This window comes from Peromyscus maniculatus, chromosome 7, assembly GCF_049852395.1.
Source record: "Peromyscus maniculatus bairdii isolate BWxNUB_F1_BW_parent chromosome 7, HU_Pman_BW_mat_3.1, whole genome shotgun sequence".
Lineage (NCBI taxonomy): Eukaryota > Metazoa > Chordata > Mammalia > Rodentia > Cricetidae > Peromyscus > Peromyscus maniculatus.
This window is the reverse complement of record NC_134858.1, coordinates 66,342,025-66,368,180: the sequence shown is the minus strand read 5'-3', so window position 1 is coordinate 66,368,180 and position 26,156 is coordinate 66,342,025. Positions and strand designations below refer to the sequence as shown.

At 47.2% G+C, this 26,156-nt stretch overlaps 1 protein-coding gene and 1 long non-coding RNA gene across 2 annotated transcripts in view; both read right to left on the bottom strand.

The window, feature by feature from the left end:
• Positions 1–26,156, bottom strand: part of Rora (RAR related orphan receptor A) — a 735,488-nt gene that overhangs the window by 541,236 nt on the left and 168,096 nt on the right. The gene's annotated exons all lie outside the window — the stretch shown is intronic.
• On the bottom strand, positions 1,393–25,307 carry LOC143274269 (uncharacterized). Its single transcript, XR_013052801.1, has 2 exons — positions 24,112–25,307; positions 1,393–24,043 (listed from the first exon to the last, which is right to left on the bottom strand). It is a non-coding gene; the product is annotated as an uncharacterized LOC143274269 (long non-coding RNA).

Sequence of the window (26,156 nt, the reverse complement as noted above, 5' to 3'; positions counted from 1 at the left end):
TCCAGGTTAGACTGTACTCGGCCACAGAACAGCAAGTGGAAAAGAAAAGGAGGGCAGGGAGGGAGGGCGGGAGCGAGAGAGGGAGGGCGGGAGGAAGGCTGGCTTTAGGGACAGATAAAAAGGGGACAGTAAGTATATGGAAGTGTGTGTGTGTGTGTGTGTGTGTGTGTGTGTTTATACAGTCTGTGTGTAGGTGTTCATGAAGGTCAGAAAGTGGTGTCAGATCCCTTGGAACTTGAATTTTAGGCATTTGTAAGTGGCGCCATGTGGGTACTGGGACCCTCTGATAGCGCAGTACACACTCTTTAACCACTGAGCTATCTCTCCAGCCACTAGATTAGGAGCCTTGGTTATTTGACTGCACAAAGTAATTTTCAAAAGACTTCTAACAGCAGGTGTCACTCAAGTCACTCCTGATGCACAGGGCAGAGTCCCGCGAGACTGTCCACAGAAGGACTCGTGGGCAGTGGTGGACGGCTGTTGGTTTTCTGATTGTTTGAATGATCGCTTATGAACGATAATTAGAGCTTATTGTTGTTCCCTCTGTGAAAAACACCCCTGATATCCATCTAACATACCACAGATCACTGGCCAGGGAATGTTTATGTGATATTCACAGCCCGAAGAAAGCCACAGGGATGTGCAGCACAGAGACTTTCACCAATCACTCATTTTTCATAGTGGAATATGAAAAGATCCCAAGATCTGCATCCAAATGACATTCTGTGCCCCTTGGAAACTCTGACACGCAGGTGCCATTTGGAATATTTCTCAAGTTCAAGGGACAGAGATTTCTCTTCTCAAACAGAGGAGAAAAGTCCTGGGGGAGTCCACTGACAACACGGACCCAAAGGGAGAACCGACTGGGAGAAATAAGACTTCCTACTCAAAGGACATTTAGAAGTTACCCAAAAACAACAATGTCAACCAAGAAAGAGGAGGAGGAGGAGGCCAGGACTTCAGATCCCGGAGACCGAACTTCCTGGTGATATACAAACAATAGTTAAATTTGGAAGAATTCGACTCTGAAGTTAGCATCCCTGGAAAAAAACAAAAAAACAATAGAAAATATTTAAGTACGTGCATGTGTTTGTACACAAACAGAAAGAGATATAAACAGACCTTAATGAGCGTGGTAGACTTTAATTATCTTTGTACAGTAATTGGGAATGGTTTTGTTCTGATTTATTCCATAACTCTTACTGTGTTCTGTTAACAACGAATGTTTCCCCCTCACAGCCCATAATAGACGGCTTTTATTGCGTACTTTTTCTCTCTCTGCTTCCCACTTAATGACCATTGTTCTGGCCTGTCAGAGCGAGAGGCTACACAACTTTCCAAATCTGCAAGATTAAGCAAATATTTTGACAATGCCTAGATTTTTTTTCTCCCTTTCTTCTTTTTAGCAGAATAAATTAAAATTGGGGGAAAAAAAAGAAAGAAAGAAAAAGGAAGAATTTTCACTTAATCACCCATGAGGGGAGTTCTGAATGGAAAGAGCGTAAGGGACCGGAGCAAGTGGTGACAGAGACTTCTCTGGGCAAAGAGCAGTGTGTGATTTTCTGTGCTGCGTCATTTAAGAGTCCCTAAGAACCATGCCTGACCCACACTGCTGAGGTCATAAGAAACATTCCTAGGCTACAGGGAGGTCACGGGAGGCTGGACTAACCCACCTTGGGGAGGCTACAACTATGATGGGCCTCGACAATAAAACGGAGGCATTCCACTCATCTTCCGAGGTCCTCTGGCCTTCACACGTGAACATCCGGACATATAACCACACGTGTTCCTGCACCCATCCTCTCCATGCTATGTACTAATCCTCAGCCCCACAGATGACATAATTACCAGGATGGTGGCTATTCCCACGGGGAATGGGAGAACATTCAAGAACAGGTACATTTCTACGAGACCTGGGAGGAAGAGTAAGAGCTCAGATGAAGGACAGGGGAAGGACGCGTTCACAAGGAGCATCCGTTTATTCTATTAGCAATGCAGGAGGAAGCGCAAGCCCCACACGACAAGCAGACGATGAAAACACACGCCAAGGTTGATGGTGGTCCTGGCCCCGGAGAACCGCTAGTGTCGAAGAGACAGCTGCCGCCCTTCAGAGCAATCCAGAAAACAAGTTAAAGAACGATAACTGAAAACACAGGACAAGGTGAGTCCAAAGTCCAAGTTAACCTCGGAGGTATGAGCCTCTTAGAAGGCTCAGGCAGGGGGCCTCTCTGTGGAGGCTGCAATGCACCAGCCAGAGAAAATTCCTGCAGGAAGGTTTCAGGAGGATCTAGAATGCTGTCCGAGAGAAAAGGAGGAAGAGCTAGCCGCGAAGGGGCTGCAGAGGTACGCAGACAAGGGAAGAAGAAGGGCCAGCGACTCCTGGCTCTCACACGGCTTCTCATCTCTCAGGCTTATATTTACTTCAGGGAGGAAAATGGAAGGCAGGCTTTGCATTCCAGAAAGCTCAAGGGCAAGTGTGCAAAGTTCATGGGCAATCCCAGTGAACATGGACGTGAGTCCTGGCAGCCGCTGAACACCCTGCCTTTCACTGATGGGGCTACTGACGCTGCTGTCAGCAGGGCCCTCCGTGAGAACAAGCCTGTGACTTTTAATGAGTTCCTCTGGAGGCTTCTTTGGACTCTGCCATCGAGCTTTCACTCTACCAAAAAGGCCCGAAAATTCTTTTGAAAAAAGTGTTTGTGTTCCCGTTTCTGGTACTTTCTAAATTTAGGTAGCGCAGAGAAGGAACAAAAGACCCGAGGCCTTGACTTGAACATAGAAGACTTAAGGAGTTGGCTTCCCCAGAGCAGAGAGATAAGAAGTTGTGGATGTTGTAGACTGAAATCCTATACCCACACTACTCTCAAAACAAAGGAACAGAACAACTAAAACTAAAAAAGCAACCAAAAAAAAAAAAACCAAAATAAAAAAATCCAAAATCCTTGGGGCTTGAGATGGCTCAGCAGCATCCACACTGGGCAGCTCACAAATGCCTGTAACTCCAGCTCTAAGAGATCTGATGCCCTCCTCTGGCCTTCACGGGCATCTGCACAGACATGTGCACATATATTCACAGAGACAAAAGCACACACACATACAAAAATAAAATGTAAAGACATTCTTGTCAGTAGGAGGTCTCAGGGTATTTGTGTATTCATCACAATTTCTAGATGGAGGTGGTTCAGGAATTAAACCTGGAGAAAATACTTCTGTGGCCTGGGGTTATATATAGCTCAGTGGTCGAGTACTTATCTAGCACGTTTAAAACCTAGAGTTCAATCTCCTCAAACACACATGCAAAAACAGTCACACACACACAGTCACACACACACACACACACACACACACATACACACATACACACACACACCATGCACACACACATGCACCTTCATGAAACCCTATTTTTGTCAGGAGGCAATGTGATAGATGATTTAGCTACAGGTTGGGAAACCAGGCTACCACGGTTCAAATTCCAGCCCAACCACATCCTAGCTGTGCAACCTAGGGAAATGACTTAACTGCTCTGTGCACCATTTTCCTTATTTTCTACATCAGACTGTGGTGGCAATGGGTAAGAATTAGAACACATGTACCTGGTGTAGTGCCAGGTATGAGGTAAGTGGCTCCCAAAATATTTATAAGCCGCTATTAAGCATGGATCTATCCAAAAGTACTTTCAATGAGTGAACCCAGTTTAGGAGGGGGGAGGCAAGCAGAAGTCGATTCAGGTGAGGGAACAGGGAAGCACAAGCATCACCTGGAATCCTTATTAGGTATCCTCTCATTGTTCTATGAGCTGGTCAGCACTGCTCTAGAGGCTGTATGGATACCCTATACAATATGAGCTTCCTGTAGCATAATACTTCCTAACAACCCTCTCGGGTGCAGACCTAGCTTCAGAAGAAGAGGCCAAGCAAATGAACCACCAGGCGCAAGACCCACCACCTCCCCTTGTAGGGATCCAATTAAACACCAGTTTGGGAGAGATGATCCTGCGGTACAGATCCAACTCATTGGATGCAACAAGCATTTATTGAGCCCCTGTGGTGTATCAGGAGGTCCAAGAGATGCTGAGAGCGATGCAAAGAGAAACCAGAAGATGAGACCCTGTCCAGAAGGAGGCCATCATCTGGAGGGAGGAGGAGGAGGAGGAGGCAAACGTTGAAATCGCAGGGGATGAACACAGTGATAGAAGATGGACGGATACCACGGGAGGGGGAGGCAGGAGTCGCCGCCTCTGGTGGAGACAGTTAGGAAAGCTCTGCACAGCGGACCGAGCAAGCATTGCTAGAGATCAATACAGCCAGCCTGTGAAATGGCTAATGGCTTTTTCATTCACAGAAACAACCCAGAGACGCCTGTGGGACCACCCCTGACATGTGAACAGACATGTGCTTAAGGTGCGATTAGTATTTATTGTAGCAGTAATGCATCATGTTTTGAAAAACAAGGACACACATGTGTCTGTGATCTCCATCCTCCGCAGAGAAGAGAAGGGAAGCTGGACTACTTTTTAGAAGCACCCCACCCAAGTGAGCAGCAAGGTAGGAACGGCAAACTCCCGGTGGGTCGAAGTGCACAGAAGACTTGCATTTATTTCAAGAAGCAATACAGCAGCATCAAAAGGTTTCCTTGGGCAGTGGAGATGGCTTAGTTGGCAACGTGCTTGCCAGGCAAGCATAAGGACCTGAGTCTGAGTCCCAGAACCCACATGTCCCAGTTACCTTTATCTGTCAATTTGACACAGTCTCCATCACTCGAGAAGAGAGTCTCCATTTAGGGATTGCCAAATCAGATTGGCCCATAGGCAAGTCTGTGGGGGATTGTCTTGACTATTAATTAATGCTGGAGGTCCATGCCCACGATGGGTAGCACCATTCCAGGAGCAGGTGGTTCTGGGCTGGGTAAGAAAGTGAGGTAAGCATGAGCCTATGAAAAGGAGCCAGCAAGCAATGTTCCTCCATGGTTTCTGCTTCAGGTTTCTGCCTTGACTTCCCTCAATGGTAGACTATGACCTCGAAGTATAATCTAAATAAACCCCTTCCTCCCCAAGTGGCTTTTGGTCAGAGTGTTTTATTGCGGCAGCAAAAAGAAACTAGAACACCTCATAAGAAGGGAGAGGTGGCGATAGACACGTTAGCCCCCTTGGCACTGGGGAGGTAGCGATAGGTGAATCCCTGGAGCCCGACAGCTGGCCAGCCTAGCTGCGTGAGGGAACCTCAGGACAGCAAAGACACTGTCCCCAAAACCAAAGTGGACAGTTCCTGAGGAACAGCACTCACGGTTGACCTCTGACCTCTACACACATGCATGTCCACACATGTGTACACACAGACACACACAAAGGAGATACATACACATATGCACACACGTGCATACAAGTTTCTTATTACTTTTGTTTGTTTTTTGTATATGTGTGGTGGTGGTGGTGGTGGTGGTGGTGGTGGTGGTGGTGGTGTGTGTGTGTGCACGTGCGAGCGTTTCTGCACTTCCTTCTGCCTGATTCAATCTCTAATAATTTCTGCAGGCCAGCACAGGAAACAGGTATTGATCATAATAAACCACCACACCCACAGACACCTGCTCCAGCAGGTTGTGGTCTCCATGGAAACCCTCCAATAGAACCAATCTGAATTCAATTTCAGGAGTAATGAGAGCAGATAACTTCACACTCAATCAATCAATGTCAGCCGCTGTTATCAGCCCATCAGTCATGATGTCACTCAGCCACCCTCTCCACACACTTCTTCTACATCGTGGTCAGATGAAAATGTTCTGACAGCCAGAAGCAACATGATCAAATTGGCTCTGTTCCTGGCAAGATGCCAGTGACAGGGCAACACACTGTGTTTGCAAAGACAATAACCAGATAAGCCAACCCAAACAGACTGGGAGTGGAACATTCTGGACGGTGACTTCAGTGATTACTAATGATGCAGAAGAAAAGGATGTACTTTGAGTGCAGAGGTTCATGTTTCCTGTCCACAATTAACTAGGACTAAGGAAATAAGGGGCAACAGAGATGTTAAAATATCCACCCAAAGCTAAACAGCAAATTGGTAGAAAACCCCAAACTAAAACTCTAGCTTCCTCCTTGTCCAGTGCCGGCACAGGAGGCCCAGCTGCTGTCATTCAAGGACACTTTGCTTAGTTTTTGAGACAAAAGAGTAGTGGTACATGAAGGGTGGGGTCTAGTCCTGCATGGGGCTCCCAGGGCCTGTGGAAATCTCGCAGACACGTGGGAATGTGGGCTCCGAGGCCAGCTCAAGCCTCTTGCTGAACGCCACCAAACGCCCCTGACTCTGAAGGAGCAAACACGACTTTCCAGTTCTACCCTGCTATCAGATTCCTGGTATGCAGTGGCATTTTTGATGAGCTGAGGGTAGGATTGTCGAAAACACAGAGATTGATTTCCCCAAAAATGCATGGTGGGTGGAGGTGAAACTTGAGGGGGGACAAAAGATCTGCTTCTGCAAAAAACACATTTGAAGCTCTCGTCAACCTCAGCCAGAAGATCAGTCACTTTGGAGTTCTGGAGGAAGTCATGTGGTGTTCTGGAGTCAGTGGAGGGTCGGCTGTAAACACAGGCTCCACTCTAGGGATCTCAGGTCACTCTGCATTTCCAGGGGGGGTTGTATCTGTCTGTCTGTCTGTCTCTCTTTCTCTGTCTCTCTCTTTCTCTCTGTCTCTCTGTGTCTCTGTCTCTGTCTCTGTCTCTGTCTCTCTGTGTGTGTGTGTGTGTGTGTGTGTTTGCATTGCTGGGGTTGGAACACTCAAGGCATGGTACACACTCCACAAGTGCCCACTGTTGAACTTTGGCCCAACCCTCTTGAATTTTGAGGCAGTCTCCCTAAGCTGCTCACTGTGGCCATGAACCCATGAGCCTCCTGCCTCAGCCTCTTTGAGGAGCTGGCATTATAGGTGTGCTCTACCACACCCAGGTCTGAGCAGACTTATGGGCTTATTCCTTCTACTATATTAGTGCTCTGTCCATTGCTCAAAGACAGTTCTCGGGGTATCCATTCTTTCCTGATAAAATAGCCGGATTAATAGCTTAGCAGTCTTCAGGCCTGTGACCATGGCTCGGTGATTCTTTTTGCCTTCATGCAAAGTGCTCAAGCCTTCTGTTTCTATCTACTGGTCTTGCCTCATCTTCCCTTCTCAGCTCAATTGCTGTCTCTTATGTGCACGATGCAGGGCATCTGATAGGCCTCGGAGGATAAGTGGTGACAAGTATGCTGTGTAACTAAGTCACACACTTGATGAGAATAGACATAGGTGTGTATTCACTAGGATGTCCCAAGAACATGGGACTGTGCCTGGCACAGACTAAGCCCTCAGTGAGTATGTGTAGAATAGATGAGGTCTAGACGCCGAACAAGCAAGATCTCCCAGTGTGGACATAGTCTAAATGAATGAATGTAGAGCCTCTGTGTACGTGGGAATCTACAAACACTCATTCATACAAAGCTTCCTATTGATGTGAACCTCACAGCTAGGTACTGTTTACTCCATAAAACTCAGAAGCAGGAAGAGACTGCTCTGCAGTATCGGCTGTCATCACTGTCCTCAGTTCATTCCATTGCTGTGACTTACGTGGAAATGTCACCAGGAGCTAAAGTACCTCCTAGAGGACAATGGGTGAGTGGAGGGTGGGAGGAGACCTTGATGGGGAGGGAGAGCAACAAGCCTCATAAAAAACATCCAGCAACAGAACCATAGATGCCTGCAAAACTGAGACGTGGGCAAAGTCAAATATCTGCTGCACAGTTGTGAGGACCATAGTTTGTTCCCCATCTGAAAACCAAGGTAGAGTACCACATTCCTTCAATCCCCAGAAGGGGTTGGGGGCAGAGACAGGCAGGCCCCTGGGGCTCCCTGGCTAGCCAGTCTAGCCCAATCCGTGAGTCCCCAGCTCAAAAATCAAGGTGGATAGCACCTAAGGAAGCCAAGGTTATCTTCTCGCATACTTAAGCTTGCCTTCTCCACATTCATGTGAACACAGGGCCACATGCACTCACACATACATGTATGCTTGCACATAAGTCATATGCCTACACACACAAACTTGCATTTACAAATAAATTGAGACAATTTGGAATTTCCATTGTTGTCACAACCAGCATTGCTGCCGTTCCACAGATGACTCGGTGATGGAGCGTCCATGGAAAGCGTGGTGACCTCACAGGAGGGAGGGTCAAAGAAGACAACTTTAACCTTTCCAGGAGGCAAGGACAACAGAGGAGAGATGAGCTAAGGGGCAACTGGCGATGGATGCTTTCTATCTCTTAGAGGAAGGCTTGAGCGAGGGGGGGGGGGGCAGGGAGGGAGAGGGAGAAATGAATGTGGGCGGAGCATCTGTGGAAAAGCAGATGCCTGGCCACCTCACCATGACACACAGGACCCTCTTTGCAGCGTCCTACATTCCCAGCAAACACAAACCCGCATGCTGGCTTTACAGATGTGTGAAGTGGGGCTCCGAGCAGTCCATGCCTACATCCCAACAGCTGAGCGACGACACCCCCACCAACTCTGACTAAGGGCTTGACGCCAGCAAGTGTGACACTGGTGTTAATTATTAACCTGCATTCCAGCTAGAGGTGGGTGCCTCTGTCTCTGTCTTGAGAATACAGAGCAGAGTGGCTTAGAACCTCACTCAAGGAGTCCAGTGTGACAGAGCTGAGGCCAGGACCTCAAGTTCAGCTTTCTATCTGGCCCCTTAACCTCACACTCAGCCATCCTCCATAACAGATCTGGGACCTTTTCTGGCACAACAAGTCGGGGTTTTTTTTGTTATAGATACAGGCCTACCGCAAGGGCATCATTAAAGTGATCATGTAATTCACTTTCTAAACTTCCACTCACCTGGGAGTCATGAGGGGACTCTTAGCGATTACCCAAGGGTAATAGTAATAACTCAGATCTGCTCCAGGAAATCAAGAGTGTTCTTACACTCCATCTTAATCACACACACACACACACACACACACACACACACACACACACACACACACACCATTAAATGTGGTTCCTGCCCCATGCATGCTGGTAAGATTAGCTGGCCTACAGTTGTGTAAATAAGTCCTCACGCAGAGTGAGCCCGCCCCTCCTCCCACCTCAAGGGCCCTTGCTTTACCTAACACATCTTCTCTAACTTGTTTTCTCCCTGAAGACTATGCATAATTGGTCAGCCACGAGAGATTAATTTGTACTTAGCTGGCTGAGCAGCTGCGTGATAACTCAATAGCGGATGGCGCTGGACTGGCAGTTCCTCTCGCGAGTCTTCCTCCCCCGGCTTGCCATCCCTCTACCTTAGCCTGCTCCTCTGGGAACTGCTAGCCACGCTCTTCATGTACTTCATTTGTGCGTGCCTGAAGGAGTCCAAACTGTCCTCGCAAGCTTTTTCCAGAAAGGCTGCTATTTGGGAGATGAAAAAAAAAAAAAGGAACAAAGAGATCCCGTCTCCTGTTCACTAGTTCAGGACAGAGGGCATCCGGGTAGTGAGAGCGGGGAACTGAGCAGGGCCAGGGACCTAGAGCTTTTGTATTCATCACTTTTTTTCATCGCTGTAATCAGATAACAGATAGAATCAACCTAAGGAAGGAAGAGTTGATTCCGGCTCACCATTCGGCGGTATAGCCCATCGCAGTGAGAGAGGCATAGTATCCGGGGTGTGTCGCAGCTGCATCCATAGTCAGGAGCAGAGGGAAATGAATTCTGGGGCTCATCTTGCCGAGTGTAGGATCCCAGCCCACAGAATGGTGCTACTCCCATTTAGCATCAGTCTTCCTAGCCTAATTAACACAATCTAGAAATACCCTCAGAGACATGTCCATATATTTGTCTCCTGGATGATTTCTAGCTTTTTTTTTTTAAGTTCACAACCATCATTAATAATAAAAACCTGGGAAGACCAGCTTGGGAGACCAGCTGATGGGGTGGCAAGGATGATGGAAGTGGTGGTGGATGATGGTGGTGGTGGTGGAGGTGGTGGTGGAGGTGGTGGTGGTGGATGATGGTGGTGATGGTGGTGATGGTGGTGATGGTGGTGGTGATGGTGGTGGTGGTGAAGATGGTAATGACTGATGGTGACAGTGATGTCCTTGTTGATGGTGAAGATGGTGGGAAGGATGCTGAGACAATGATGGTGCTGTTGATGGTTCAGCAAAATCAACCTCTTCAAGGACTCACATTCTCTACATTGATTATGTAATTTAATTTTTCTCACTACCTGGGCAGTTAGTATAACTATCACCATGGAGCCAGAAGGACAGAGAAACTGAGGCTCACAGAAAGCAAAACATCTGCCCAAAGTTCAACCTAGGCAATGTGACCCCAGAGACAACATTCATCCATGGTCCTGGACACTCAGGGTACAAACCAACCCCCTCTGACAGGGTATAGTGTAGAGGAGGCTGATGTGATACACACCTCCTTCCTCACCTCATAGAAGAGGACTCCAGCTCAGTCCTGATCCTCCTGGAGAAAACGTTGTCCCTTCCACCAATAACTTAGTGAAAATGAAACTTGAGGTCAACTCTAAGCACACAAAGAGGTAGCAAAGAAGCATTAACTGCCATCCCCGCAACAGCTCCTCAGATATACAGAATGCATCGGTTCTAACAGAGCAACTCAACACTTAGACCCCAGGCCCAGCGTCACGACCAATTCCAGATAGTCATGGAAATGTGTCATGGCGCACATTTATGTGTCTTCAACTTCCCAGGGCTGTTTTGTGTGATGGCTTCCAATGCCCCATCCATACAGATAGAGAACCTTCTAAACCGTGTCTAGAAGGACCAATAGTGGAGAAATGAGGAAGAATGCAGGAGATTTTAAGCATCCCCACCCTGTGTTATATAACCAGGTCCCCTTTCTCTAATGGCTCTTCCCTCCTCTCCTCTATGAGTCCATCAAGCAAACAAGAGCTGTTGAGAGTACACTGCCACACACAAGCCAGGACATGACACCAAGAACTAGGTCGTGCTCAAAGGGTTTGATATCAGAAAGACCCATGAAAGGGAACCACAAATTTGGGCAGGGTTCTCTCTAAGACACCTCCCTAACAAACCAGTGAGTTTTCAAGCAATTTAATGTCAGGATGTGATGGAGGAAAACAGTGTGACGTACACCCAAGCTGCTGGTTTAGAGCTGGGAATTTCATTTCAGTGTTCAGAAGGGTGTGGGAAATCATCTGACCTCACATTTTTGTGTTTGAAGATGCTCCTCAAGCAAGGAGACCATGTGGCCTTGAGCTGGAGTTTCAAGGCCCTTGAGGTCCTTCTGCCCCTCAGGCAAGGAGTCAGTAAGTTGGACAACATGAGCACATGGCCGTGTGACGCCACTGAGAATCTGGGATGTGTCCACATCCAAAGCAAAAGGGAGGTACATGCCAAGGGATACCAGGCTACAAATATCTGAAGGTCTTTGTTCAGAATGGGATGTTAAAGCAGTGTTTTGGACACACTAGTCCAAAACAACAAATCTTCAAAATGCATTCCACCAATTTCTTTTCATTTTTAAATTTAATTGTGTGTGTGTGTGTGTGTGTGTGTGTGTGTGTGTGTGTGTGTGTGTTTGCCTATGTGGGAGCCCAGGTGTATGAATGTCCATACACAACATATATTTTACGCATGTGCAGAGGCCCAAGGTTAATGTTAGCCTTCTTCCTCGATCACTCTCTACCTTATCTACTGGGGCAATGTCTGGCTGAAACTATAGCTTGCCAGTTTGGTCAAGATAGCCAGCCTGCCCTGGGGATTCCCTATCTGCGCCTCCAGAGCACTGGGATTACAGATGGGATTCCAAGCCTGCCTGGATTTTTTTTTTTAAAATGTGGTTTGTGGGGACTAGAACTCTGATCTTCACAACTCGCATGGCAAACAATTTATCACTGAGCCATTCCTCCAGCTGTTCTTCCTTTAAACATGGCCTTACAAATATTTAAAACCATGGATGTGCCTGTGACGAGTGACCCACACCATGCTTCCCCCTGGGTAGCACTGGGGACTCTCCCCAACTCTGATATGCTCTGTGGAAGCACTGCTGTTTGGAGGGGAACTGAGTGGGAATGCAGCCTTTCAGGCCCACCCAGACCTACCGCAACAGCAGCTGCATTTGAACAGCCCTCCAGTGCTCCCATAGTCAAGTTCAAGAAACACTGCCCAAGGAACCATCACTTGGTGTATAGGAGGCACCTGAGAAATGGTTGTCTAATGAGTAAATGAGGTGCATCTAGGAAGATGCTGTACACAAGACCCTTGGGAAACAGCTCCACCCTGTTCTGTTCTGTTGTTTGTTTTGTTTCATTTTGTGGTCATTAATGTGGATGTTCCTGCCAGCTTAATCACCTTTCAATTTAGCAGCCCATAGACTCAGTCCTTGAGAGAACGTGGTCCTTGAGAGAATGTGGTCCTTGAATGTATGAGAACAGATTAGAATTCAGAATCTGGAATCCTAGGTCCCTCCCCACATGCACTGGTCATAACTATCAAGCTATAAGTACATGGCTAGGTGATCTACAAGTGATATTTATGAAGTTGGAGGGGATGAGGTCTCTCAAGGTTACAGAAGCAAAAACAGGCTGAGGCCAGAATAGAAGTGGAGGAGGAGGATGCGATGGACCAGTGGCTTCTCCTGGGATCCTCAGTACCCAAAGCATCCAAGGCAGGGAGTACACAGGAGAAGATGTCAGAGCAGGGCAGACAGTGGAGATGAAGGCCAGGCCAGGCCAAGGCTGAAGGGAAGGCTGAGCCGCAGGCATATTGCCGGTCTGACACATCAAAGATCCGACAGGGGTTGGTCTGCATCAACACTCCATGTCAATCCTTCTGTCTGGCCATTGTTCTGATTTTAAATTGTAAGCAAAGACTTTGGGGGAAAGGATCATGTGGAGCTGAGAATGGCCCTGCAAACTGTCTCTGTCTCCTGGAAATGGACTCCCACATCTCAGCCTCCACCAGCCAACCTCATAGCAAGGGAGAGGTGGAAGGAGGGTGGGGACAGGAACAGCAGAACCAGAGGAGTCAGGGAGCCAGAGGAGATGGAACTTGAGAGAGAAGCCTGGTCCCAAAGCTGGATGTGTATGGAAAAAAGGGAGGAGCCTGGGAAAGGTCTATCTTGGATTCATTTCTGTTTTAATTAACAGGAAGAAGGAAAAGAGTCACTGTATGGACAGATCAACTTCCTTATTCTTCCCATTCTAGCAAAAAAAAGTCAGCACTCCATTAACTGTGACCAGTGACCTAGGGGTTGACCTTCCCAGGGGCTGAGGGTAAAGGCTATTGGGTTTTAGTTAAGCTAATGAGCCCCTCGAGAAATGGAAGGTGGAACTAGTCTGAAGAACTGTCTACTCCAGGCACCGGCCCTGCTGCCATGTTGGAGAATTCTGTCTGTGTGAGCTGCAGAGGGTTTCTTCAGGGTAGTCATGGAGATAGGGGGCACTCAGGGACCTCTCCAGGTGCTGCTCAATACTGTTACAGAAAATCAAGCAAACCACAGGACCCAAGGAAAAGGAGCCAACAAGATGGTCATATGGATTCTAACAAGCCCTCCACAGAGGGCAAAGGACAGCCTCTCCTCCTGTCAACTCCAGGTCAGGTTCTGCTGGCCTGGAGACTGCTTAGATTAAAAACAAGTGCTCTCAAAGGAATTCAGAGGCATTTCCAACAAAGTACTATATGACAACACAGAATTACCAGGGGACATATTTGTACCTTGACATTTTTATTTGCCTCTTGTGCTTTGTGTGTGAGAGAAGGGGTACATGTATCCATACAGGTATGTGTGGAGACCAGGAGTCAATTCCAGTGTCTTCCTCCATCGTTCTCCACCTATTTTGATCTCTCACTGATCTGGATCTCACCAACTGGATAGACTGCCTGACAATCTCAGGGACCCTTCTGCATCTGCTTCCTAGCATGTGGATTCCATAGACACACCAATGCACCTGGCTTTTTACATTGGGTCTGGGGGTTTGAACCCAGGACCTCATGCTTGTGCGTCCTCAGCCTGTCTTCTGACTTTGGAAACATGTCAAAGGAAGACTACTCTGTTCTTTCTCTACTCACATGTTTTTCCCTGACAAGGAAAAACAATAAGCTTGAGTCTCTACAAATACAAAGGAAGAAAATGCATCAAGACCAGAGAGGTGCCTCTAGGGGGGCCTGGCAACATCAGCTTCTGTGTGTTCTCTACCTCCTCAACAGGGCAAATGGAACACCACCTGGGAGCGTCTCTCACCTTGTTCTGGAGAAATACATCAGAATGAGGGAATGGAGAATACGCCAAAATAAATAAATCTACCAATGGAAAAAAAATCTGAGGTCTCTGTTTCCTTTTCTAGGGTGGAACCAGCCCAATCAGAATTCTTGTTCCCACAGTAATGGAATAAGCAACTTCAAAACTACCCCAAAGGCAGCAGATTGCCAAGGTTTTTCTGTTTGTTTGTTTGTTTAGTCAGCATTTAAATAGGGCTTTGGGAAACACACACACACCTAAAAGAGGCTAGTCTGCATGCTCAAGATTGAAGCACATTCATCTTCTCACGTGTAGTACCATTGAAAACTCAGAAACACTGACAATAAGGTGAGATTAAGCCATCTTGCTGGCTAAATTCTCTCCCTTGGTATGTTCCCAGCCAGAAGCCTGCGACAGCTAGTCCCTTGCTTATCCAATTTCACTTACCCCAGTGGCCACTTTAGCCCAGGAAATGGGAGCTGAACACTGTGTCCTGGTTTCCTGTTTCTGAGTAGCTGGGATGCAGAGACACAGTAGCTCCACAAGGCCACAGAGGCGGCATTGGGGACGACATACTTGTGAAGCAGGTTGTCTGCCTTTGGTAAAGAGCCACAAAGAAAGAAGACCCTTGTTTATGGGTCTCCTCACTATAACCTGTCCCGGACACCTACGAGCATCCATCCTGGCTCCCACAGACAAGCTGGTTTGATTATTCAGCTCACAGGAGTACCTGATAGCATGCACAATTTTCAAAATTCCTTAAGTTCAGGACTAAAGTTGACTTAGATGTCAATCAGTTCAGGATCTATCCAGTGCCCTTGACCAATCCTAGTGAGAGTGGACTCTCAACAGGAGATGTATGTGTGTGTGTTTGTGTGTGTGCGCGCGCACGCGTGCGCGCGCATTCTTACATGTGTACAGGTATATGTATGTATGTCGAGATATGTCTGTGTGTGTGCATGCATGCAGAAGCCAGAAAGTCAACCTCTGGAGTAATTTTTCAAGAACCACCCACTTTGTTTTTTGAGGCAGGTTGTCTCACTGGCCTGGCACTCTCCAAATGGGTTAGGCTGACTGGGCAGCAAGCCCCAGGGATCTGCTCCTCTCTGCCTCTGTGGCATCGGGATTACAAACAGGGGGCACCGAGCCTGGCTTTGCTGTGTGGGTTCCGGGGATTGAACTCGGATTTTCATGCTTGCGTGACAAACACTCCTGATCTGTCTCCCTGGCTCCAAATGGAAGTCCTAAATGGGAGCTGGCCAAGAGTGGAGGGTGTGGGATTCCAGGGAGGCCTCCATTCTTCGACGGCACAGCACACTTGGGCAGTGACACCCAGGTCTGGCCTCAGAACTGGTAGAGGACAGCATCACCTTTGACCCTCTCCCATACCATCTTTCACTTCCATTTGCCATCTCCATCCCTGGGTCTTCACTTCTAAAAGCTCGCTGCTGAGACAGCCTTTCTGAGCAGTGTCCCTGAGGGGTACCCTCGTAGGTCTAAACACTGCTGAAGCTGGGCAGACATAATATGACCGATTGGGAGTTTGGAGGAAACATGGAGAGTGTCCTTGCCTCTATTTTCTTGTTTTCCTGAGAAGCAATGGCATGTTCTGATGATAAAAACAGGTGTCATGGAAAGCTGCCACAACACCAGAGGAGACGGACAGATCAAGCCTTGTAACTCCAAACAAATCCCACTCAGGTTGAAGCTCCATCCAGAGCTGAGCCTGGGGAGTGACTGTCTCTACCAACAAACACCTTGCTCACATGCAAAGCACAAGGCTGGTCCTGATAAGGCCCTGAATGCTTTCAGTAACATAGATGAAGACATTTCAGAAACCGGTCATCATACACATCCATGTCCTCAGACAACAATTTTTAAAAGTATCATTAAAAAATACATCAGGTTGGGTCTTTGGGAGGGCACACCCTCAAATCCAGGATTTCTAACTACTGATCTACAGGTGGTTCATTAATCAAAATGCTTCAAAACCAATTTCCATGCTGGTAGTGGTTTGGAGAGTGTAGGTTAAACAAAGTTAAAAGCTTTTCTAAGCAGCTGGACTTCTCAGAGCTTTTAATAAGGTAACAAGTGCTGAGAGGTTAAAAACATCTAAACCAGGACTGAGCCCACTCACTTGATTGGACCACAAAATCCACATTAAGGAACCCTGTGCATCTCCGTCATCTCTCGTAGCTGGGTTTGAAAACCACTCACTGTCTGTGCAGTCTAAGGCAGCTACTGCCTATGTTTTTTTAAGATTTCTTTTATTTTTAATTATGTACATGCCTGTGAGGGTGTGTATCATATGTTTAAAGCATCAAATGTAAGCAGGAAATAGAAGGGACGTGGGTCCTTTAAAGAAAGCAATGGGCAGTTGCCGCACTAGGAATACAGTTTAGGGAACCCACTGTTCTCGGGGTGTGTTTTTCCAGAAGGGAGTTGCAGTGCCCAAGGTGGCAGATCATGTGCTTAGCATGCACAAGACCCTGGGTTTGAGCCTGAGCAGTACTCATCAGTAAGAAATACTTTTAACGAAGTTCTAAAGCCAGCCTCGAGAGTCATCCCTGGGTTAGTAGACCATGTTTGGCAGCTAAATAAGTAATTCTCTTAAGGCGTGTTGACGACCATGATGCTTAGTATCATCCACATGGCAGGATCTAGACTCCCCTAGGAGACAAGCCTGTGGGTTTGTCTGTGAGGGAGTTTCTAGAGTGGATTAACTGAGGCTGAAGACCTTTCTGCCTGGGTCTGTGGCACCATTCCATGGGGGAGGGTGCTGGACTGTGTAAGGAGGGAAAAGAGAGCTAGCACACTGCTCGTGTTTCTGCTCCTACAACTTCCTCACCAGGATGGACTGTACCCTAGAACTGTGAGCGGATAAACGCCCCTCCTTTCTGAAGTTACTTCTCCTGGGTATTTTGTTGTAACAACTCAAAACGTGGTAAAGACAGCAATGGAACAGAAAGGCATGGCCATATATCTGATCCCTGTCTTCAGGACGCTCACGAGCCAGTTTGAAAGTACATGTATGAAAAAGAATTCAAGACAAGAATTCAAGGAGTGCCAGCAAGTGCTGTCAACCCTGGCTTCTTACACTGCGGGCCATGGAAAATAAATCCCAAACCCAACAGGTTGTGAATCCACTGTGTCTCTGACAGTGCTAGCCCGTGTTAACTATGACCTCACTACAGCCTTTCTTTGGAACCCACAATGTCTGTGCCTTGTGCTGTGCTTGCCTTTACACCATCCAGAGCAAAACTGCCTGAGACGCCTGGGCTCAGATTCAAGACGACTGTAAGTCATGACTGCAGTGTTTTCAGTGTACATGGAAAACTTTTTGCTCTTACAGAAACACCATGTTTTATTACCAAAAACAGAGATTCAATATTTCCCCATCATTCCTCAGCATATAAGTATTAAATTAGTAAGTCTTTGGATCATATTGTGTTAAAATGTTTGATTTTAAAAAACTTCTGCTTGAGTTGCTGACTGGAGTTTCATTAAAATACAGTCACTAAATGAATTACTGTTTGGGATTCAGACACAGTTTCTAGCAGTTTCTGAAATACTCTCCTTCACTTTTGTGCTACATATTTATGTGAGGAGTGACATGCTGATGATTATAAAACCAAAATACACAACTCTGATAGATACTGAAGATTCTCCATGTCCTGCAGTATCAAACGCTCAGCCAAGACTCAACGCTTTAAGTAAAAATAGACAAGAACATCCATCTCATTGCTATGCAAATTTATGCAAATAGGCTTCACTCTTCAATAAATGATAAAATTGTAAGTATACACAATAATTCTCCTTTGGTTTGGTTTTGTGACCAGGTCTCATGTAACCCAGGCTAGCCTCAAATTTGCTATGCAGCCAAGGATAACCTCAAATGTCTGATCCTCCTGCCTCCACCTCCAGAGTGCTGGATCACAGACATGCACCACCACCTCTAGTTTTTACTAAGTACTGAGGATGGAATCCAGGGATTTGTGTATGTTAGTCAATCATTCTACCAACTGCGCTACATGCCCAGCCCCACAAGAATTACTTTTTTTTTTTTTTTTTTTGGTTTTTCAAGACAGGGTTTCTCTGTGTAGTTTTGGTGCCTGTCCTGGATCTTGCTCTGTAGACCAGGCTGGCCTTGAGCTCACAGAGATCTGCCTGGCTCTGCCTCCCAAGAGCTGAGACCAAAGGCATGCACCGCCACTGCCACCCGACAAGAATTACCTTTAAAAAGTAAAGTTTTTTACAGTTTCTCACCAGTAAATGTTTGATCTGCATACCTATTTTATATGGCTGTGCATCCAGGGTCAGCCACAATTTTTCTTGGTTGGAAATGAGTTGTGAGTGAAGTTTAGGGATCCCTATTTTAAGCAGTAGAGGAAGTAACAGGCTTAGCAGAAAGAACACAGGGGTCAGGATGAGTAAAACACATATAGGATTAGAGCCAAAGAGCCGGTGTCGCCTGCAACACTTCCGGCTGGCAGGACATCACGGTTGACTTTCTCAATGGTGATCTTAAGTGTCAGGCACCATCCCAGTTGTCTCATGTGAAGAATTAGTTGCCACTATGACCCCAGGTCACGTGTGATGAAATCCAGGCTTGAGGTGATTAAGTTATCAAAATAAAATACACACTGAGTAAAGTCATGAACAAGAACCAAAACAACCATGGTGGACAGAAGACTATCAGTGGATCCTGCTTGGGGAGATGACTCAACCTCTGCATGTCCCCAGAAGTGACAGGCAGTTAGGGACAACCATCTCACATAGATGCCAATCAAAGCCGAATCCTTTCAGTTTGGGCACTCAGTTCACGCTTTTGGACTGTAATGATTAAATCTGGTTCAACTTGACCGGCTCCTTTGGTGGCTGTGTGAAGACTCACCCTCAATGTGTACAGCTCCTTCTAGTGACAACCCAGATAAAAAAAAAGGGGGGGGGGAAGGGGTGTTTTTTGCCTGCTTGCCTCCATGTTGCGCTGATAGACTCATCTACCCTAGGGGCATCTTGCTGCTGTCACTACTGCTGATGCCATTCTTTGCTGACATCATGGGTTTGTTTTGTTTTGGATTGGTTTTCTTTTATTATTATTATTTTTTTATTTTCAACATGCACTGAAGACCAACGGATCTCCAGGAACCTTCCAGGCTTCAGGGCCAAACTGGAACTGGGGGCACTTGGCTCTTGGACTGAGCAGCTACTGGGTGTTCAGTCTCCCTGGTGTGAACGAAGTCACTGTTGACTACCAAGGCCTTATTGTATATGTAAATCGAGTAAATCCCCTTTAAATGCATATTTACTGTATCAGTTCTGTTCTTCCCAAGAACTCTGACTGACTAACTACTCAGCCAAGTAACAGAGCCCCTAGATGGCAGTGAGGCGGCACCATTCACAGGAAGGCCCTTCTGAATTGGCACTGGCAAGATTGCCCAAGGGATGGGAAGAGCATGGCGTCTGTGGAAATAAAAAGTTGAACTATCCTTACAACTGGCAAGGGGTAAGGGAGGAACTTTAAAATACTTGTCACATACATGGAGGAGGGGGTAGGAGTTGTGGGCTAGGGGGAATTGAATAGGGCCATCCCCTTGGGACATACTGCTTACAATTTAAAAGCTTAACATCTACTCAGCAGTGGCCTGGGCAGGAAGGATGTTGGCAGGCAGGTGCTTACAGTGGTAGATAAGACTAGCTCACTTCTGTGAATCCATCCCAGGATGCTCTCTGCTAATGGAATCTTCCTCAGCTCAGCCCGTGTCATCACCTTCTGGACCAGGATTCTCTCGGGCACATGATCAAAGCATCCCGTGGCAGTTACGAGCGTGGCTTTAGAAGAAGAATACACCAGGGCAGCTGTGCCACCTAGTGATGCCTGGCTGTACTGTTCTCACCCGGACGCCGTGGCAAAGGCTTCAGGGAGCCTCTTAGTCTTTGCTGCTCTGGGGGCAGCCTTTCCATGGGCAGGTCTGAAATCCTGGAGCTGGCTTTGAAACATTCCTGGAGGCTGCACTGACCATTCCCTGCAAGCCGTAGAGGACATGGGTCACTTCACACCAAGAGGGAGGAGGCCAAATCTCTAGGACTAATTGTGAAAGGGTATGAAGTCCGTACTTGTCAACCTGCCTCCAGGCCAAGATGAGATGGGGTTTGTACCTTCGCTTTTATCCTCTTATGATGTCAATTAGCTATTTCCTTCCTCCCTCCCTTCCTCCTTTCCCTTTTATTTCCTTCCCACTTCCTCTTTTCCCTTTTCTTTCTCCTTCCCTTCTGTATGTGAATGAGTGTGCATCCGTGTGTGGAGGTTAATCTCTACTGTCACGCAAGTGCCTTCACCCTATTTTTTGAGGCAGAGTCTCTCGTTGGCTTGGAACTCATCGGTTAAGGCTAGATTGGCTGGCCAGTGAGCCCCGGAGATGCTCCTGTCTCCACCTCCCCAGCACTGGGACTACAAGCACATGTACCACCACACTCAGGTTGTAAAGCCTGGGTTCAGGGGATAGAGCTTGGGTCCTCATGCTTGCAAGGTTCCTCAGCCCTGACTGGCACGTACCCTGAAGTCCTGGCCTTCAGCATCTGTCCTCTCCCTCTCCAAGCAGAAGTGCTCGCACCAGCAAGCAGCTGTCCCAGGGGCCTGGGAAGCGTCTGTCGTCCAGCACCGCGGCATCAGTACTAACTAACCCAAGTGTAGCTCTTGAACCCAGACCACGTTCTACAGCTCAACGACTGGAACAGTGAGGAGTAAAGGGGATTTTAAGCCAGAGGAATGCTGAGAGGAAACTGATAAAATGCATGAAGTGCTTTTGTTTGTTTTCATTCTCTCTCTCTCCCTCCCTCCCTCCCTCTCCCCCTTTCAGACTCCTTGGGAGAATGTGAGTTGAGTATTCTGAATTCCAACAGCTGGAGTGCAATGCTGTGAGTGCACTACTTTTCATGAGTATCATGGAGACTGTAGGAATAACCTCTGTGTGTGTGTCTGTGAGTGCATGTGTGTGTGTGTGTGTGTGTGATGCATGCACAGAGGTCAAGAGGAGGGCATCAGGTGAGCTGCTCTGTCACTCTCTGCCACACTCCCTTGAGATAGGGTCTCTCACTGAATCTGCAGCTAGGCTGGTGGCCTGAAAGTCCCAGCAATTCTCCTGTCTCCACACCCATTCCCAGCTTCTTTGGATGCTGTGGATTTGAACTCAGGGTTCCTCATACAGGAACAGCAAATGCTGAGCCATCTTTCCAATATCTAACACAGCTTCCTAGCAAGCTCCTGAAATGAGCAGTGTGACTCTGAGTTTTTCTAAGGACAGAAAGCCTTCTTGGTCCATCGAGAGTTGGAGGATGGGTGACATCCGTTTCAGATACTGGATTTGCTCCACCAGCTCAAAGACGGCTTGTGCAGACATGCCAGTACTTGCTCTATTGGAAGCATTCCAGATTGCAGGGCACACTCTCTTGTTTGGCTTTCATTTGGGGGGGGGGCAGATGGGGAGTTCCCCTTGTTGATCATCTCTGCTTGAGAACGGTGTGTTTCCAGGCCTGTGTGCGGTGCATGTTGTGTGCGTGCCCACACGTGTGCAGCGGCTTCCTCTAGACCTCTCCACCTTTTTCTTTATTGATTTGGAGATAGGGCCTCATCGTGTAGCCACAGCTGGCCCGAAACTCGCTATGTAGACCAGGCTGGCCTCAAGCTCACAAGGACCTGTCTGCCTCTGCCTCCTGAGTGCTGAGCCAGGGTCTCAGGGACTGGGTAGGCTGGCTAGCCAATGAGCTATGGGAATCCACCTGTCTCTGGTTCTCTAGCTCTGGGATTACATGTGTAAGCAGCAAGGTATGGCTTCTGACATGGATCCTAAGGGTTCAAACTCGGGAGCCCGTGCTCGGTTTAACAAGCATTTTCCAGGCTGAGCCACCCTCGGCCTTGCCGTAAGTTTTTGACTTTGCACAGTGTATCCACAGAACAAGAGCAAAACAAGGTGGAGCCTAATGCAAAACCCTCCAGGCTCTACCCCACCCACAAAGCTGGGGACCTGCTTGAGGACTGTAGAAACAATATTCTACATGCTCCTTCCCCATAGAAGTGGAAGAGGCATCCCTCTAATCCCCTAATGCACCTCCGTGGCTAAGCTGTAGGGGTTATAAATAACCCCCTAAGGGGAGGAAGGCTCCTCCTTTCACAATCCTTAATTTCTTTCCATGCTCGAAGTTTTAGCCAAATCCACCCTCCTACTTTTGCCCTCGTACCAACGAATCCTTTAGTCCCAAATCACTTGGTTTTCACCCAAAGCCAATAATCTTGATTCCCATATTTTAAGATGTTCATTGCAAAGAACTCTGACTGTTCGCATACAGCTGTCAGCTGCAAAAACATTTTTTTTTTAAATACAAAAATCTGGCTTTGGTCCCCCTCCCCATGAGGCTGGATGGTGGCCTAGTGATTCGTGCTGACTCTTGGAATCTAGATTCCCTTTGCTCACCCTGCTCACCCCATCCCATCCAGATGTAATTAGGTGTAGCCCAGGTAACCAGCCAGTGCAGAGAAAGCTCAGGGGAAAGCCACATCCAGCTCCAACTAGCTACCACCACGTGGCTCTGAAGGGTCACTCATGCACGGACTCTGTGCTGACCCTCGTGACTCTCTGGTCACAGCTGACTGTGGATCTGGTGTCCTGAGAAAAGCAGAGTCAAGAAAGAGACAGAGCATCAGCCTCAAAGCTAGGGATGCACATTATTCCAGAACGTCTCCTGAAAACAAAATTCTTCTTCTTTTTCAGGGAGCCACAGACAGACCACCCAGCTGATGGTTATTTTTGTTGCCAGCAGAATGAAGCCGACTTAGACTCCATTTGTCCCCTTAGCAATTGTTCCTTTAGAAGACTATATGTGTTATGGCATTTCTGAGGGATGGTTTCCTTCGGAAAAAAAAATTCAGTCCTCATGAAAAACCGAGTAGGAGACATTTTATTTTGGTCATTTTCGGCAAAGCTGAATAAGTCCTTTTCTTTAAATGGAATCTTTTCAAAATCAAATAGACCCCATTTCATTTTTATCCCAAAGCTGCTGGATGGTGGGTAGGATTGGAAAACTGTACTTTGGCTCAAGAATTTGGGTTGAGGATGAAGATGGGAGGGAGAGGCAAGTTTGCAAAGGTTGGTGCTTGGGTGCAGCTGGCATCTCCACCTTGAGTGGCCGCTCTTACACATGCCCACGCTATGCTTGAAGAGAAAGAAGAGGGCAGGAAGAGTAGCATTTTGCTGAGAACTTCTGTTTTCCAAGCGAGTGCTCTCACACATATGCAGCAGCACGCGTTAGCACAGCCAGCCTTCCCATTCCAAGAAGCTAACTCCGGGGACTGAGGTAGACAGATCTCAAGTTCAAGACCAGCCTGCCCAACTTTACTCAAAGATCGAAAACAAACGGAGGGTTGGGGGTAAGCTTCCGTGGTAGAGTGACTGTCTAGCTCAATCTTTGACATCAAGACAACATTAGCACTCTCCACAGACATTGTAGCTCAAACGCTCACTGAGATGTGGAAAATACTGGGCCTTCTCACTGAGAAACCAAGGAAGACTACCCCGTGTCTAATTAAGTTTTGTTGATGAATATATTTTCTTTCCTATCAGTGAGCATTTTATTTTGAAGACTCCAGTGACTTTTGTGGAGTGGGGACAGACGAGCAGTATAGGTTTGACTCCTTCAAACAAGACAGTCTTTATAGCAGCAAACTCCCTGAGCTCTTACCCTGCAACCACAGCTGCCCCTCTTCCCTCACTTAACACCTATGTGCCAAAAGCAGTCTTGCCCATACCTGAGCTCACCCACAAAGTGGCTAAGGATGCTACATGACCATCTCTGCCTACAGCAACTTGCACATACCTGAGCTCACCCACAGGGTGGCTAAGGATGCTACATGACCATCTCCTTCAGTTGCTTCATTTTGAACCAGAAGTCCAAATCCACCCTTTCTCTGGGGAAGTTTGACAACAATATGTTTTAAGGGTTGGTTTTCGCAAGCCCCTTCTACCTATCAGCAATTAATGAGGTAAATGTGCATGACTTTACTAAGTGGCCAGGGCCAGTATGAGGACTCATATTCTTCTGCAGCCAATATTTACAGAGTGCCTTTCCCTGTGTAGCAGTAAATCACTTCTTCCAAAGAAGACAATGCTGGCCATGCTCGCCCTACCATCTCATTGGCCACACCTTGCAGATGTTGGCTGATAAAGGTATTTTGGGTGTCATGTTCATCTCCTGGATCAAGTTTAGGTTCATTAGACAAACTTACCTTAGAAATAAAGAGGTGTTTCAAATTTTTCAGCTGGAAGCCACAGAAAAGGCTGAATTGGTTTAATTCTTTGTTCCAAAAGCATCAGGACCTGAGTTGGGATTGGCAGCAACCAAACAAGACTACCAAGTATGGTACCACAGGTCTACAACCATAGTACTGGTTACCACCAGATAATTGATAAGGCAGATAAGTCCCCGAAACTCACTGGCTACCCAGTCTAGCTGAATCCATGAGCTTCAGGTCCTGTGAGAGACCCTGTCCCAAAAAGATGAGGTGGAAACCAATTGAGGAAGAAACCTCACTTGGACTTCAGGCCTTCGCAAGTGCATACCAAAGGAGCATGCATCCTCACATCCATGTACATCCATGTATACACACACACACACACACACACACACACACACACACACACACACACGTCATCTGGGTTTTCCAAGCAACTATTTTAGATAAAACATACAGGCAGGAAAAAGTCACAATTCCCCTGAACTTTGATCACATACCCAAATTCCTTTCCTGTATTTTTAGGACCACATCAGCCAAAGCGCAGAATGTCACTGCCAATGTCCATAGGCAACAAATGGAGCCAGCATGGTCTGAGAAATGTTTTCAGGGGGAAAAAAAGTGGCTTTAAATAATTAACCACAGTGCCTGCCCTCCACTCCTCACCAGCAGATTAATGTCTCTTGACAGGTGAGATTCCTTCACGGGAGGCTGCAGCTCCAGTTTGTTCAAGGTAACGGCTGCTATTGAAAAGCAGATTTTCATTAAACACACTACCCCCCCCCCCCAAAAAAAAAGCCTGCTCTTTGTAGGAAACAAATCCACCATAAATGAGCATCCATTTTCTGTTCAAAGGCATAAAAATTCATATATCATTTGTTGTTTTAACTGAACGAAGTTATGCTTAGAAATAAAAGTAATTAAGAAAGTAAGAAGCCAGAAAATGACAGCATCGGGGGTGGACACCAATGCTTGGCTGGAATCTACCAATCTCTGTGCGTGTGTGTGTGTGTGTGTGTGTGTGTGTGTGTGTGTGTGTGTATGTGTGTGTGTATGTAGGCCAAAACACAACCCCTGCTATCACTCCTCAGGTACCCTCCACTTTTATTTTTTTAGACAGGGTCCCTCAATGGCCTGGAACTCACCAGACAGACTGACTGGCCAGTGAGCCCCAGGGGTCCACCTGTCTCCACCCCCCACCTCTTGGACTGTAAGTATGTCTCACCATGCCTGGCTTTCAAGTGGATTTTGAGGATTGAGCTCAGGTCACTGTGCTTGCACAGGAAATACTTCACCAGCTGAGCGATCTGCCCAGCCCTAGGTATTCACATTCTTTATATTATTTTGCTTTATTTTATTTTCGGGGGGGGGGGGTATATATGTGCTCCTGTGTGTGTGCCTGTAGGAGGGATGGTCTATCACGTGTGCAGGTAGGTGCATGTAGAGGTCAGAGGTCAATGTCCATTATCACCTTCAATTCTTTCCACCTCATTTTCTGAGCCGGTCATCTCACCGAACCAAGAGTTTATTGCTTCTGCTAGGGGCGGGGCTGATCATGCGCTCTAGGGAGCCACCTTTCTAGCTGTGATGGTTTGAATAAAAATGCCCCCCCCCCACAGGCCCATAGGAA